Genomic DNA, 14,591 nt, shown 5'->3' on the forward strand with positions numbered 1-14,591 from the left:
TCAAAAATAACTTCGTTGAACTGAACAGGGAATTCTGGACTACCATAGAGTAAAAGGTTAACATTATAGTTAGGAGGAAGGCGATTAAAACATTGAAGTCTAAGCTGCCGGTAATTGGCACAATGGAGGAGGAAGTGTTCAGTAGTTTCAGTAGACAGATTACACGAACACATAGGGCTATCAACTAAGTTTCGAGCGAACAGATGAGTATTCAATGAGCTGCAATTAATTCATTCTTAGACGTGCATGATGAATCTGGCCGTGTCTGCTTCTGCAGTGGTAATAGTGCTGAGGGACAGAGTGAGCAGAAAGAGTTTCGGAGTTAAGGAATGTGTTTAAGTTAGTTATGGACGGATTGGTTTTGATGATTTCAGGAAGTGTGTTCCATAAATCAACAGAAGAGGGTATAAAAGAATCTTTATAGAGTTTTGTTCGACAGTTTATTTGACAGAAATTATTAGCTCTTCTTGTGTTATGAGTATTAATATCAGATTGACGAGAAGGTAGGAAGTTATTCAGATAAGGAGGGCACTGACCATGAACAATCTTGTGTAATTGAATAATTTTATGCTTTCTCCTGCGAGCACTAAGGGGGTCCCAACCGGTTTCTACATAAAGTCTAGCGTGGCTTGTGAGTTTAGTTGCACCAGTCACGATTCTAGCTGCTTATAGCTGTATAGTTTCAAGAATCCGGTTTTGGCCTAGAGTTGTCCCATACAATATCACCATATTCTACTAGGGGTCTAATGAAAGTATAATAAATAGTTTGAAGAGACTTCCTGTCAATACTAAATTTGAGGTTTCTAAGTAAACTAAGTTTTTTAGAGGCTTTACTAGTTATATATTGGATATGGTCAGTCCAACTCCCGTTAGCAGATATTGATACACCGAGGTGTTTATGGCACGTTACTTCAGTTAGGGAAATGTTATTCATGATCAGGGGTGGATGGATAGGTTTGTCAAGTTTCTTACTTGCAGTCATTGTAACAGTTTTACAATCGATGTCATGAACAATATCATTTATGAAAATTAAAAATAGTAATGGTCCTAAAATTGATCCCTTGGGAACTCCTGCTGTGATATATGCTAAATAAGATTGTTGCTTACCATTAATAACAACACGTTGACAACGATTTTTTAAGTTATCCGTGAACCAAGTAAAAAGATTTCCTGTGATACCCAACAATCTTATTTTAGAAAGAAGGCCTCGATGCCAAACCCGGTCAAAGGCCTTGCTTATATCACAAAATATCATTCTGATTTCTTTACCTTTATCCAACGCGGAGAAGATATCATTAGCAATAGATACGAGTTGATTAATAGTGGAGTCGCCGGATATGAAACCAGACTGACAGGGTGTTAGTAGGGACTTGTCAACGAGACAGTTGTAAACATATTTATATACGCATCGTTCCATCATTTTACCAATAATTGACAGTAGTGATATAGGTCGATAATTACTTAAAGCAGATGGGTCATCTTTCATTCATGTAGGCCGTTGGGGTTGACGTAATCAGAGGATATGTATGGAGATCGTAGATGTTCACTTAGTCAGATGGCATGTATGGAGGCCGTAGATGCTCACGTTGTCAGATGGCATGTATGGAGGCCGTGGAGGTTGACGTAGTCGAATGGCATGTATGGAGGCCGTAGCGTTTTACTTAGTCAGATTGTATGTATGGTGATCGTAGATGTTCACGTAGTCAGATTGTGTGTATTGAGACCGTAGATGTTCACGTTGTCAGATCGCATTCATGTAGGCCGTGGAGGTTGACGTAGTCAGAGGATAGGTATGGAGATTGTAGTGGTTCACTTAGTCAGATGGCATGTATGGAGGCCGTTGAGGTTCACTTAGTCAGATGGCATGTATGGAGGCCGTAGAGGTGCACTTAGTCAGATGGCATGTATGGAGGCCATAGAGGTGCACTTAGTCAGATGGTATGTATGGAGGCCATAGAGGTTCACTTAGTCAGATGGCATGTATGGAGGCCGTAGAGGTGCACTTAGTCAGATGGCATGTATGGAGGCCATAGAGGTGCACTTAGTCAGATGGCATGTATGGAGGCCGTAGAGGTGCACTTAGTCAGATGGCATGTATGGAGGCCGTAGAGGTTCACTTAGTCAGATGGCATGTATGGAGGCCGTAGAGGTTCACTTAGTCAGATGGCATGTATGGAGGCCGTAGAGGTTCACTTAGTCAGATGGCATGTATGGAGGCCGTAGAGGTTCACTTAGTCAGAGGGTGTGTATGATTTCGTAGAGTTTTACTTGGTCAGGATAATGTATGGAGATCGCAGAAGTTCACGTTGTCAGATCGCATGTATGGAGGCCGTGGAGGTTAACGAAGTTAGAGGTGTGTATGGAGAGTGAATAGGTTCACTTAGTCAGAGGGCGTGAATGGAAGCCGTAGATGTTCACTTAGCCAGATATCATGTATGAAGAAACCATCTGAGAATGAATCGTTTACCACGTATCGTGAGCAACATACCCGTCAAGTTTTCTGAATTTCCGAATTGATTTTGATTGAATGTGAGAAAATATAAAGCATTATGAGCTAACTCTGAATATGTACAAAATCAGGCGTCATTCTTGAGCGGGAATAAGACATTTTTACGCGTGTTTTTTTTTTTTTTTTTTCATAATCGTTGTTTAGGGGCCTCCATGAGGTACCTGTAAAGTGCGAAACGAAATCGAACGAAACGAAACGAAACGAAATCCAACGAAATGGAAAATGAAAACATTGAACAAATAGATAAATACAGACTATTTTAGACTTTGCAAACGCCTTAGTGTCCCATTCCCATCGGTGTTAAAGCAACACACAGGAATAAATTTATCGCAATAGGAAGAAAGACGCATGGCGAATGCTAGCCCCTATGTATGATGACATTCTTGTACCTCTTTGAAAATAAAACAAAATTATTGAACCTGAAAAAGATTATCGCAATATCGTTGAGTTCTTTAAATATGAAATAACTTTATTCAGAATATGTTTACTTATCTATTTAACTCTTTTTCCAGTCCGCTATTATGGCCTTATGGTCTTTCAGCGGGCGAGAATAGATAGGAAATTGAGTAGAATGGGAACAGCACAGAATGAAAAAGGAAAGTGGGGTGGAAGAGAGTCGCCTGTCGAATTGATGGTGTGATTATGTTTTGAAAGCGACTCCCAGATTCGAAGTGGTCCTTACCTAGCACTGTTTAGTAGTAGTTACGCTTACCCTAGCGAAGATGAAGGGAGAAGAGAGACCCTACCCTATGAATTTGGTTTATCAAGGTTTTGACGTCCATCTAAACACCTAATAAATATTTCGAAATATTAAATACTGGCCTAAAATTACCCTATCCTCTGTGCCGGCGTTATCATACCGAACAACCACCGAAAAGAACAAGTTGGTCTTACGAAAATGTCCGAGCAAAGCTGAAATAAAATAAAATATATTCCTTTTTCAACCATAGGAAATCCGCTTAACTAATCCAGTACTTAATTTTTTTCTAAAACATATCCAGAATTATTCACAGTTCATCAAAGTAACAGAAATGGAGTCGTACTCTGATGCTTCCATTCTGTCTACACTCTCGACACCAGCAATACGGGAACAGCGCGTTTAGCCGGCGTTTTTATACGAATCGCGCCTTTCAAGTCCAGCAATTTTCCCGGAACTCTAACTTTTCGCGATCAGATACACACCTCGCTTTCCTACTATAAAAGGATTTGCCTACAATCACCTCTGTCACGTGATTCTAGATCGAGCGTGCACCAATACACTACGCGATATATGCGCCTATAAATTGTGGACTAAGCATATTATCGAAATAGAGTAAATATTTTATATCTAAAAACTGAGTGAATATTGCGATAAATTCATTCTTTCCTGTGTGTTGTTTTAACAGCGATGAGAATGGGACACTTAAGCGTTTGCTAAAATTGTCTATTTATCTATTTTTTCAATGTTTTCATTTTTCATTTCGTTTGATTTCGTTTCGTTTCGTTTGATTTCGTTTGATTTCTCTCTTTACAGGTACCCGCCTCCATGATGCCTATTATGTATATCTAACAGAACAGTCCAATTCACTTCCCCCAAAGCCCTGGTCATCTCACATTTATGTTATTTCTGACTCCGAACTTTTCCTGCAAATTAAACTGATTGGATTTTCCCCCACATTGGCCTGATGTGTGTATTTGTAGATGTCTACAGTATGGGTTAAGCCTTGATCGGGTAAAAGTGGGCGGATGCCATGTGCACTATATTTTTTTTCATACACGTAGAATGATGTTAATCTGGTCAAATTCATGGACAAATGAAACAGATTAAATTTGGTAGTTTTATTGAGTCTATCTTGAGTAGAAATTGAAATATATATACAATGTATGACTATGATTTTTGCCGTTTTCTGATTAATTAATACCTCCCCTAGAGGTCTTGACAAAATTCAGTATTAACCTGAAACTGGTGGATTCCTGCAGGAGAGGCGAATAATCGCAAATCGATAACCTGCACTGAAAAACAGCAAGCATCATGGCGTTCTTATATAAAACATAATTATCGAATTATTTTATAGCAATACACAGTTTGTACATGATATTTTGGATGTCAATATTTTCGTAATATTTTCTCTCTATATATCATTTAATGCCAATACAAATAAAAAGCAACAAAACTATATTTGTATGAATATATATATATATACTTGTCTGTACTGGGGTTATTGACAATTTACTTGTCTGTGCTGTCGTTATTACTACTTGACAATTAACGACAGTACACACAAGTAAATTGTCGAATTTTCGAGGCAATCTGCCCCTTTATCAAGACACAGGTAAATTACATACGATCACATACAGACATGGAACATGGAACAGTAACACCAATATATTGGGTATAAAAAAAACAATAAAAATCGTTATGTTGTGAAAACGATCCCCTTGGCCGATAATTATTTCGCCGAGGGCCTAATATCAATAATTGGAAAATATCTTAGGTGGTGTACAGATGGTAAAAGTAAATGAATAAATAAATGAATGAATGAATAAATAAATAACATAACTAAAAGGTTTAACAAAATAACATCGCGAGTTGAATCGATGTGATGGCAGCGCGTGCTATGTAGTGAATGTTTTTGTTTTTGTTTTTCTACGCGGTATGTTCATTTCAAAAAGCGGGTAGCAGTGACAATATCAGGTGGCAAATCCCATATTACTGACTAAAATTAGTTCGTTTAAATGAAATTGAATGAATTTTCAAATAATATAAATGTATCTGTGTAGAAATGCTTACAATCGATGTCATGAACAATATCATTTATGAAAATTAAAAATAGTAATGGTCCTAAAATTGATCCCTTGGGAACTCCTGCTGTGATATATGCTAAATAAGATTGTTGCTTACCATTAATAACAACACGTTGACAACGATTTTTTAAGTTATCCGTGAACCAAGTAAAAAGATTTCCTGTGATACCCAACAATCTTATTTTAGAAAGAAGGCCTCGATGCCAAACCCGGTCAAAGGCCTTGCTTATATCACAAAATATCATTCTGATTTCTTTACCTTTATCCAACGCGGAGAAGATATCATTAGCAATAGATACGAGTTGATTAATAGTGGAGTCGCCGGATATGAAACCAGACTGACAGGGTGTTAGTAGGGACTTGTCAACGAGACAGTTGTAAACATATTTATATACGCATCGTTCCATCATTTTACCAATAATTGACAGTAGTGATATAGGTCGATAATTACTTAAAGCAGATGGGTCATCTTTCATTCATGTAGGCCGTGGGGGTTGACGTAATCAGAGGATATGTATGGAGATCGTAGATGTTCACTTAGTCAGATGGCATGTATGGAGGCCGTAGATGCTCACGTTGTCAGATGGCATGTATGGAGGCCGTGGAGGTTGACGTAGTCGAATGGCATGTATGGAGGCCGTAGCGTTTTACTTAGTCAGATTGTATGTATGGTGATCGTAGATGTTCACGTAGTCAGATTGTGTGTATTGAGACCGTAGATGTTCACGTTGTCAGATCGCATTCATGTAGGCCGTGGAGGTTGACGTAGTCAGAGGATAGGTATGGAGATTGTAGTGGTTCACTTAGTCAGATGGCATGTATGGAGGCCGTAGAGGTTCACTTAGTCAGATGGCATGTATGGAGGCCGTAGAGGTGCACTTAGTCAGATGGCATGTATGGAGGCCATAGAGGTGCACTTAGTCAGATGGCATGTATGGAGGCCATAGAGGTTCACTTAGTCAGATGGCATGTATGGAGGCCGTAGAGGTGCACTTAGTCAGATGGCATGTATGGAGGCCATAGAGGTGCACTTAGTCAGATGGCATGTATGGAGGCCGTAGAGGTGCACTTAGTCAGATGGCATGTATGGAGGCCGTAGAGGTTCACTTAGTCAGATGGCATGTATGGAGGCCGTAGAGGTTCACTTAGTCAGATGGCATGTATGGAGGCCGTAGAGGTTCACTTAGTCAGATGGCATGTATGGAGGCCGTAGAGGTTCACTTAGTCAGAGGGTATGTATGATTTCGTAGAGTTTTACTTGGTCAGGATAATGTATGGAGATCGCAGAAGTTCACGTTGTCAGATCGCATGTATGGAGGCCGTGGAGGTTAACGAAGTTAGAGGTGTGTATGGAGAGTGAATAGGTTCACTTAGTCAGAGGGCGTGAATGGAAGCCGTAGATGTTCACTTAGCCAGATATCATGTATGAAGAAACCATCTGAGAATGAATCGTTTACCACGTATCGTGAGCAACATACCCGTCAAGTTTTCTGAATTTCCGAATTGATTTTGATTGAATGTGAGAAAATATAAAGCATTATGAGCTAACTCTGAATATGTACAAAATCAGGCGTCATTCTTGAGCGGGAATAAGACATTTTTACGCGTGTTTTTTTTTTTTTTTTTTTCATAATCGTTGTTTAGGGGCCTCCATGAGGTACCTGTAAAGTGCGAAACGAAATCGAACGAAACGAAACGAAATCCAACGAAATGGAAAATGAAAACATTGAACAAATAGATAAATACAGACTATTTTAGACTTTGCAAACGCCTTAGTGTCCCATTCCCATCGGTGTTAAAGCAACACACAGGAATAAATTTATCGCAATAGGAAGAAAGAAGCATGGCGAATGCTAGCCCCTATGTATGATGACATTCTTGTACCTCTTTGAAAATAAAACAAAATTATTGAACCTGAAAAAGATTATCGCAATATCGTTGAGTTCTTTAAATATGAAATAACTTTATTCAGAATATGTTTACTTATCTATTTAACTCTTTTTCCAGTCCGCTATTATGGCCTTATGGTCTTTCAGCGGGCGAGAATAGATAGGAAATTGAGTAGAATGGGAACAGCACAGAATGAAAAAGGAAAGTGGGGTGGAAGAGAGTCGCCTGTCGAATTGATGGTGTGATTATGTTTTGAAAGCGACTCCCAGATTCGAAGTGGTCCTTACCTAGCACTGTTTAGTAGTAGTTACGCTTACCCTAGCGAAGATGAAGGGAGAAGAGAGACCCTACCCTATGAATTTGGTTTATCAAGGTTTTGACGTCCATCTAAACACCTAATAAATATTTCGAAATATTAAATACTGGCCTAAAATTACCCTATCCTCTGTGCCGGCGTTATCATACCGAACAACCGCCAAAAAGAACAAGTTGGTCTTACGAAAATCTCCGAGCAAAGCTGAAATAAAATAAAATATATTCCTTTTTCAACCATAGGAAATCCGCTTAACTAATCCAGTACTTAATTTTTTTCTAAAACATATCCAGAATTATTCACAGTTCATCAAAGTAACAGAAATGGAGTCGTACTCTGATGCTTCCATTCTGTCTACACTCTCGACACCAGCAATACGGGAACAGCGCGTTTAGCCGGCGTTTTTATACGAATCGCGCCTTTCAAGTCCAGCAATTTTCCCGGAACTCTAACTTTTCGCGATCAGATACACACCTCGCTTTCCTACTATAAAAGGATTTGCCTACAATCACCTCTGTCACGTGATTCTAGATCGAGCGTGCACCAATACACTACGCGATATATGCGCCTATAAATTGTGGACTAAGCATATTATCGAAATAGAGTAAATATTTTATATCTAAAAACTGAGTGAATATTGCGATAAATTCATTCTTTCCTGTGTGTTGTTTTAACAGCGATGAGAATGGGACACTTAAGCGTTTGCTAAAATTGTCTATTTATCTATTTTTTCAATGTTTTCATTTTTCATTTCGTTTGATTTCGTTTCGTTTCGTTTGATTTCGTTTGATTTCTCTCTTTACAGGTACCCGCCTCCATGATGCCTATTATGTATATCTAACAGAACAGTCCAATTCACTTCCCCCAAAGCCCTGGTCATCTCACATTTATGTTATTTCTGACTCCGAACTTTTCCTGCAAATTAAACTGATTGGATTTTCCCCCACATTGGCCTGATGTGTGTATTTGTAGATGTCTACAGTATGGGTTAAGCCTTGATCGGGTAAAAGTGGGCGGATGCCATGTGCACTATATTTCTTTTCATACACGTAGAATGATGTTAATCTGGTCAAATTCATGGACAAATGAAACAGATTAAATTTGGTAGTTTTATTGAGTCTATCTTGAGTAGAAATTGAAATATATATACAATGTATGACTATGATTTTTGCCGTTTTCTGATTAATTAATACCTCCCCTAGAGGTCTTGACAAAATTCAGTATTAACCTGAAACTGGTGGATTCCTGCAGGAGAGGCGAATAATCGCAAATCGATAACCTGCACTGAAAAACAGCAAGCATCATGGCGTTCTTATATAAAACATAATTATCGAATTATTTTATAGCAATACACAGTTTGTACATGATATTTTGGATGTCAATATTTTCGTAATATTTTCTCTCTATATATCATTTAATGCCAATACAAATAAAAAGCAACAAAACTATATTTGTATGAATATATATATATATATACTTGTCTGTACTGGGGTTATTGACAATTTACTTGTCTGTGCTGTCGTTATTACTACTTGACAATTAACGACAGTACACACAAGTAAATTGTCGAATTTTCGAGGCAATCTGCCCCTTTATCAAGACACAGGTAAATTACATACGATCACATACAGACATGGAACATGGAACAGTAACACCAATATATTGGGTATAAAAAAAACAATAAAAATCGTTATGTTGTGAAAACGATCCCCTTGGCCGATAATTATTTCGCCGAGGGCCTAATATCAATAATTGGAAAATATCTTAGGTGGTGTACAGATGGTAAAAGTAAATGAATAAATAAATGAATGAATGAATAAATAAATAACATAACTAAAAGGTTTAACAAAATAACATCGCGAGTTGAATCGATGTGATGGCAGCGCGTGCTATGTAGTGAATGTTTTTGTTTTTGTTTTTCTACGCGGTATGTTCATTTCAAAAAGCGGGTAGCAGTGACAATATCAGGTGGCAAATCCCATATTACTGACTAAAATTAGTTCGTTTAAATGAAATTGAATGAATTTTCAAATAATATAAATGTATCTGTGTAGAAATGCATAATTTCACATGTTACGTAGTTGAGGGACTCTCACAACAGAAACTAGTCGCCTTTATTATTCATTTGGAGTTCAAATGATGGAACAAATATTTATTCCACATTATAGTTTGAAGTTCTCGCCACACACAAAACAGGTATTGTGCACAGGTTCATAGCATATAAGCGCACATGGGGTTATCATTATTATCTATTTCTTGTAATACGCATCCAACGAACATTTGTTTGTTAGGATATATTTCTGGAAAATACATTATAAAAAAGTCTAGCATATCAGTGTGACGACCCCTATTTATACTGTATATATTAACTTTAAATAATTTAGTTCAGAGTAACGATGAAGATCTAACTTAAACAGTTGATCGATTAATGATGTTAATAATTTCCTAGAACACGCAGTGTACCGATTTGTCACGGTTGATGAGATAACCTGATGTTGATTTTGATAAGTTGATAAACCTATTGTATGGGTGTGACAGAGTGATAGGATCCAACAGTATGATGGCGTCTGTCTACATGGATGTGAAACATACTTCCCTGTAATTTCAACATGCATGGAGTAAATAATATATATTAACGTATCGGCGAAAGTGAAGGTAAGTAAAACAGCTGTGTGAAATATTTCCTTTATAGTGCTAAAGATTGTTTTTCAAATCGAAAATGAAAAACCATATTTTCTTAATGTACAACGCCTTAGAAACCACTTTTAGCTCACCTACCCGAAAGGTAAGCTTGTGATGTGGGGCTGCGTCCGTCTCTCGGTCGTGTATGTATGTCGCCATGTAAACCGCCGTGTTAGGAGTGAACTTAAAAGGTAAGCTTGTGGGGCTGCGTCCGTCTCTCGGTCCGTGTATGTATGTCGCCATGTAAGCCGCCGTGTTAGGAGTGAACTGAAAAGGTAAGCTTGTGGGACTGCGTCCGTCTCTCGGTCGTGTATGAATGCCGCCATGTAAGCCGCCGTGTTAGGAGTGAACTGATAAAAGGTAAGCTTCTATTGTGGGGCTGCATCCGTCTCTCGGTCGTGTATGTATGTCGCCATGTAAGCCGCCGTGTTAGGAGTGAACAGAAAAGGTAAGCTTGTGGGGCTGCGTCCGTCTCTCGGTCGTGTATGTATGCCGCCATGTAAGCCGCCGTGTTAGGAGTGAACAGAAAAGGTAAGCTTGTGGGACTGCGTCCGTCTCTCGGTCGTGTATGCATGCCGCCATGTAAGCCGCCGTGTTAGGAGTGAACAGAATAGGTAAGCTTGTGGGACTGCGTCCGTCTCTCGGTCGAGTATGTATGCCGCCATGTAAGCCGCCGTGTTCGGAGTGAACAGAAAAGGTAAACTTGTGGGGCTGCGTCCGTCTCTTGGTCGTGTATGTATTCTGCCATGTAAGCCGCCGTGTTAGGAGTGAACAGAAAAGGTAAGCTTGTGGGGCTGCGTCCGTCTCTCGGTCGTGTATGTATGCCGCCATGTAAGCCGCCGTGTTAGGAGTGAACAGAAAAGGTAAGCTTGTGGGGCTGCGTCCGTCTCTTGGTCGTGTATGTATTCCGCCATGTAAGCCGCCGTGTTAGGAGTGAACATAAAAGGTAAGCTTGTGGGGCTGCGTCCGTCTCTCGGTCGTGTATGTATGCCGAAATGTAAGCCGCCGTGTTAGGAGTGAACAGAAAAGGTAAGCTTGTGGGGCTGCGTCCGTCTCTTGGTCATGTATGTATGCCGCCATGTAAGCCGCCGTGTTAGGAGTGAACAGAAAAGGTAAGCTTGTGGGGCTGCGTCCGTCTCTCGGTCGTGTATGTATGCCGAAATGTAAGCCGCCGTGTTAGGAGTGAACAGAAAAGGTAAGCTTGTGGGGCTGCGTCCGTCTCTTGGTCATGTATGTATGCCGCCATGTAAGCCGCCGTGTTAGGAGTGAACAGAAAAGGTAAGCTTGTGGGGATGCGTCCGTCTCTCGGTCGTGTATGTATGCCGACATGTAAGCCGCCCTGTTAGGAGTGAACTGATCAAAGCTATAACCTCAGACTAATTGCAACCAAAATGTCTTATTAGTTTTTGGCATGACAGTCATTAGTATTAAAAAAGGGGGAAAACAATCCCTAAATTCAAACTTCAGGAAATATGTATTGGTCTTCTATAGGATTAGGAATACAAGCAAATTGTATAAAAGTATATGCATTGAAAAACAAACGGAATTCTGGTGCATATTCGCTGAAGTGTAAGAGCAGTACTGGATTGAAAAATATTGAAGTATCAAAATCGCTTAAAAGCGCTTTGATCTTTAAAATATCGGCTTTTTGTGTTCTTTTTAAATGCAAAAAATACTATTACTTAATACCGATAGCCGATATCAATATCATGATATATTTATATTCTTAAAACAATTTTATTTCATTTCTGCCACTGAAAAATAGATAATTATCAAACTGATGAAACTCATATTTTCATTGCATTAATGAGCAGTCAAAATATAGGATTTTGCAGTGGAAATATAAGTTTTTCATTTTTGACCAATCAGAGTAAACCTTTGTATTCACCTCATTGAAACTTGCCGTTCTTTAAAGTCGAAGCGAAGATATATTAATGGGTTATTTTGCTATATTTCTGAAATATTCAGAGTAGTTTTTGACAAAATACTCACTTGACATTAGCTTTTCACGCACAGATTCTCCGTTAACAGCAGAAAACGCTTAAATTTGCGTTGACCTTTCAAAATGGCGACGTGGAGTAACGTTAAAAAGAGACGACGTCATGAATTATGTTGCTAATTCCTTTACTGTTCTATACAGTTGTTTTTTTCAATGTTTTTTTATTTTTATTTTTTAGCGTTTATATGCATTAACAAGAAATATGAATATTTTACCGTTGAATACAACACATGTTTCACTCGTATTACAGATTACCGATAGTATTCACTCGTACTGGTATTAATATATATTCAACGATAAACCATTCAATGTTCATTATATGTTTTACTAATTTACTGATGTTGAATTTTATATTTTGCTGGGTTTTGTTTATTTTACAGACGATTTTGTCAATAAGACGATCATAAAATATATTCACACTTCTCCTTGACATCGTAGACATTTTTTAACTATTCTGTCAAAACTACAACGCATAAGGCTTTCATTAACCACATTCCATTCATTATGCGGTGATCTCTGAACCATTTCTGCTAAGATTAACTAGTACATGTGTCACGTAATACCAGTACATGTGCCACGTTATACCACTACATGTGTCACGTTATACCAGTACATGTGTCACGTTATACCAGTACATGTGTCACGTTATACAAGTACATGTGTCACGTTATACCAGTAGGAGTGTCGCGTTATACCATTACATGTCTCACGTTATACCAGTACATCTGTCACGTTATACCAGTACATGGGTCACGTTATACCAGTACATGTGCCACGTTGTACCAGTACATATGTCACGTTATACCAGCACATGTGTCACGTTATACCAGTACATATGCCAGGTTATACCAGTACATATGTCACGTTATACCAGTTAATGTGTCACGTTATACCAGTACATGTGCCACGTTAAACCAGTACATGTGTCACGTTATACCGGTACATATGTCATTATACCGGTACATATGTCACGTTATACCAGTACATGTGTCACGTTATACCAGTACATGTGTCATTATACCGGTACATGTGTCACGTTATACCAGTACATGTGTCACGTTATACCAGTACATGTGTCACGTTATACCAGCACATGTGTCACGTTATACCAATAGATGTGTCACGTTATACCAGTACATTTGTCACGTTATACCAGTACATGTGTCACGTTATACCAGTACATGTGCCACGTTATACCAGTACATGTGTCACGTTATACCAGTATATGTGTCACGTTATACCAGTACATGTGTCACGTTATACCGGTACATGTGTCACGCTATACCAGTACATGTGTCATGGTGTTGATGGAGTTTAATGGTTGTCACGTTATACCAGTACATGTGCCTGTTGATACCAGTACAGGTGTCACGTTATATCAGTACATGTGTCAAGTATATCAATACATATGTCACGTTATACCAGTACATGTGTCACGTTATACCAATACATGTGTCACGTTATACCAGTACATGTGTCACGTTATACCAGTACATGTGTCACGTTATACCAGTACATGTGTCACGTTATACCAGTACATGTGTCACGTTATACCAGTACATGTGCCACGTTATACCAATACATGTGTCACGTTATACCAGTACATGTATCACGTTATACCAGTACATGTGTCACGTTATACCAGTACATGTGTCACGTTATACCAGTACATGTGTCACGTTATACCAGTACATGTGTCACGTTATACCAGTACATGTGCCACGTTATACCAATACATGTGTCACGTTATACCAGTACATGTATCACGTTATACCAGTACATGTGTCACGTTATACCAGTACATGTGTCACGTTATACCAGTACATGTGTCACGTTATACCAGTACATGTGCCACGTTATACCAATACATGTGTCACGTTATACCAGTACATGTATCACGTTATACCAGTACATGTGTCACGTTATACCAGTACATGTGTCACGTTATACCAGTACATGTGTCACGTTATACCAGTACATGTGTCACGTTATACCAGTACATGTGCCACGTTATACCAATACATGTGTCACGTTATACCAGTACATGTATCACGTTATACCAGTACATGTGTCACGTTATACCAGTGCATGTGTCACGTTATACCAGTGCATGTGTCACGTTATATCAGTACATGTGTCACGTTATACCAGTACATGTGCCACGTTATACCAGTACATGTGTCACGTTATACCAGTACATGTGTCACGTTATACCAGTACATGTGTCACGTTATACCAGTACATGTGTCACGTTATACAAGTACATGTGTCACGTTATACCAGTACATATGTCACGTTATACCAGTACATGTGTCACGTTATACAAGTACATGTGTCATGTTATACCAGTACATGTGTCACGTTATACAAGTACATGTGTCATGTTATACCAGTACATGTGGCACGTAATAATT

The sequence above is a fragment of the Pecten maximus genome, chromosome 6, assembly GCF_902652985.1.
Source record: "Pecten maximus chromosome 6, xPecMax1.1, whole genome shotgun sequence".
In the NCBI taxonomy this organism is placed as follows: domain Eukaryota; kingdom Metazoa; phylum Mollusca; class Bivalvia; order Pectinida; family Pectinidae; genus Pecten; species Pecten maximus.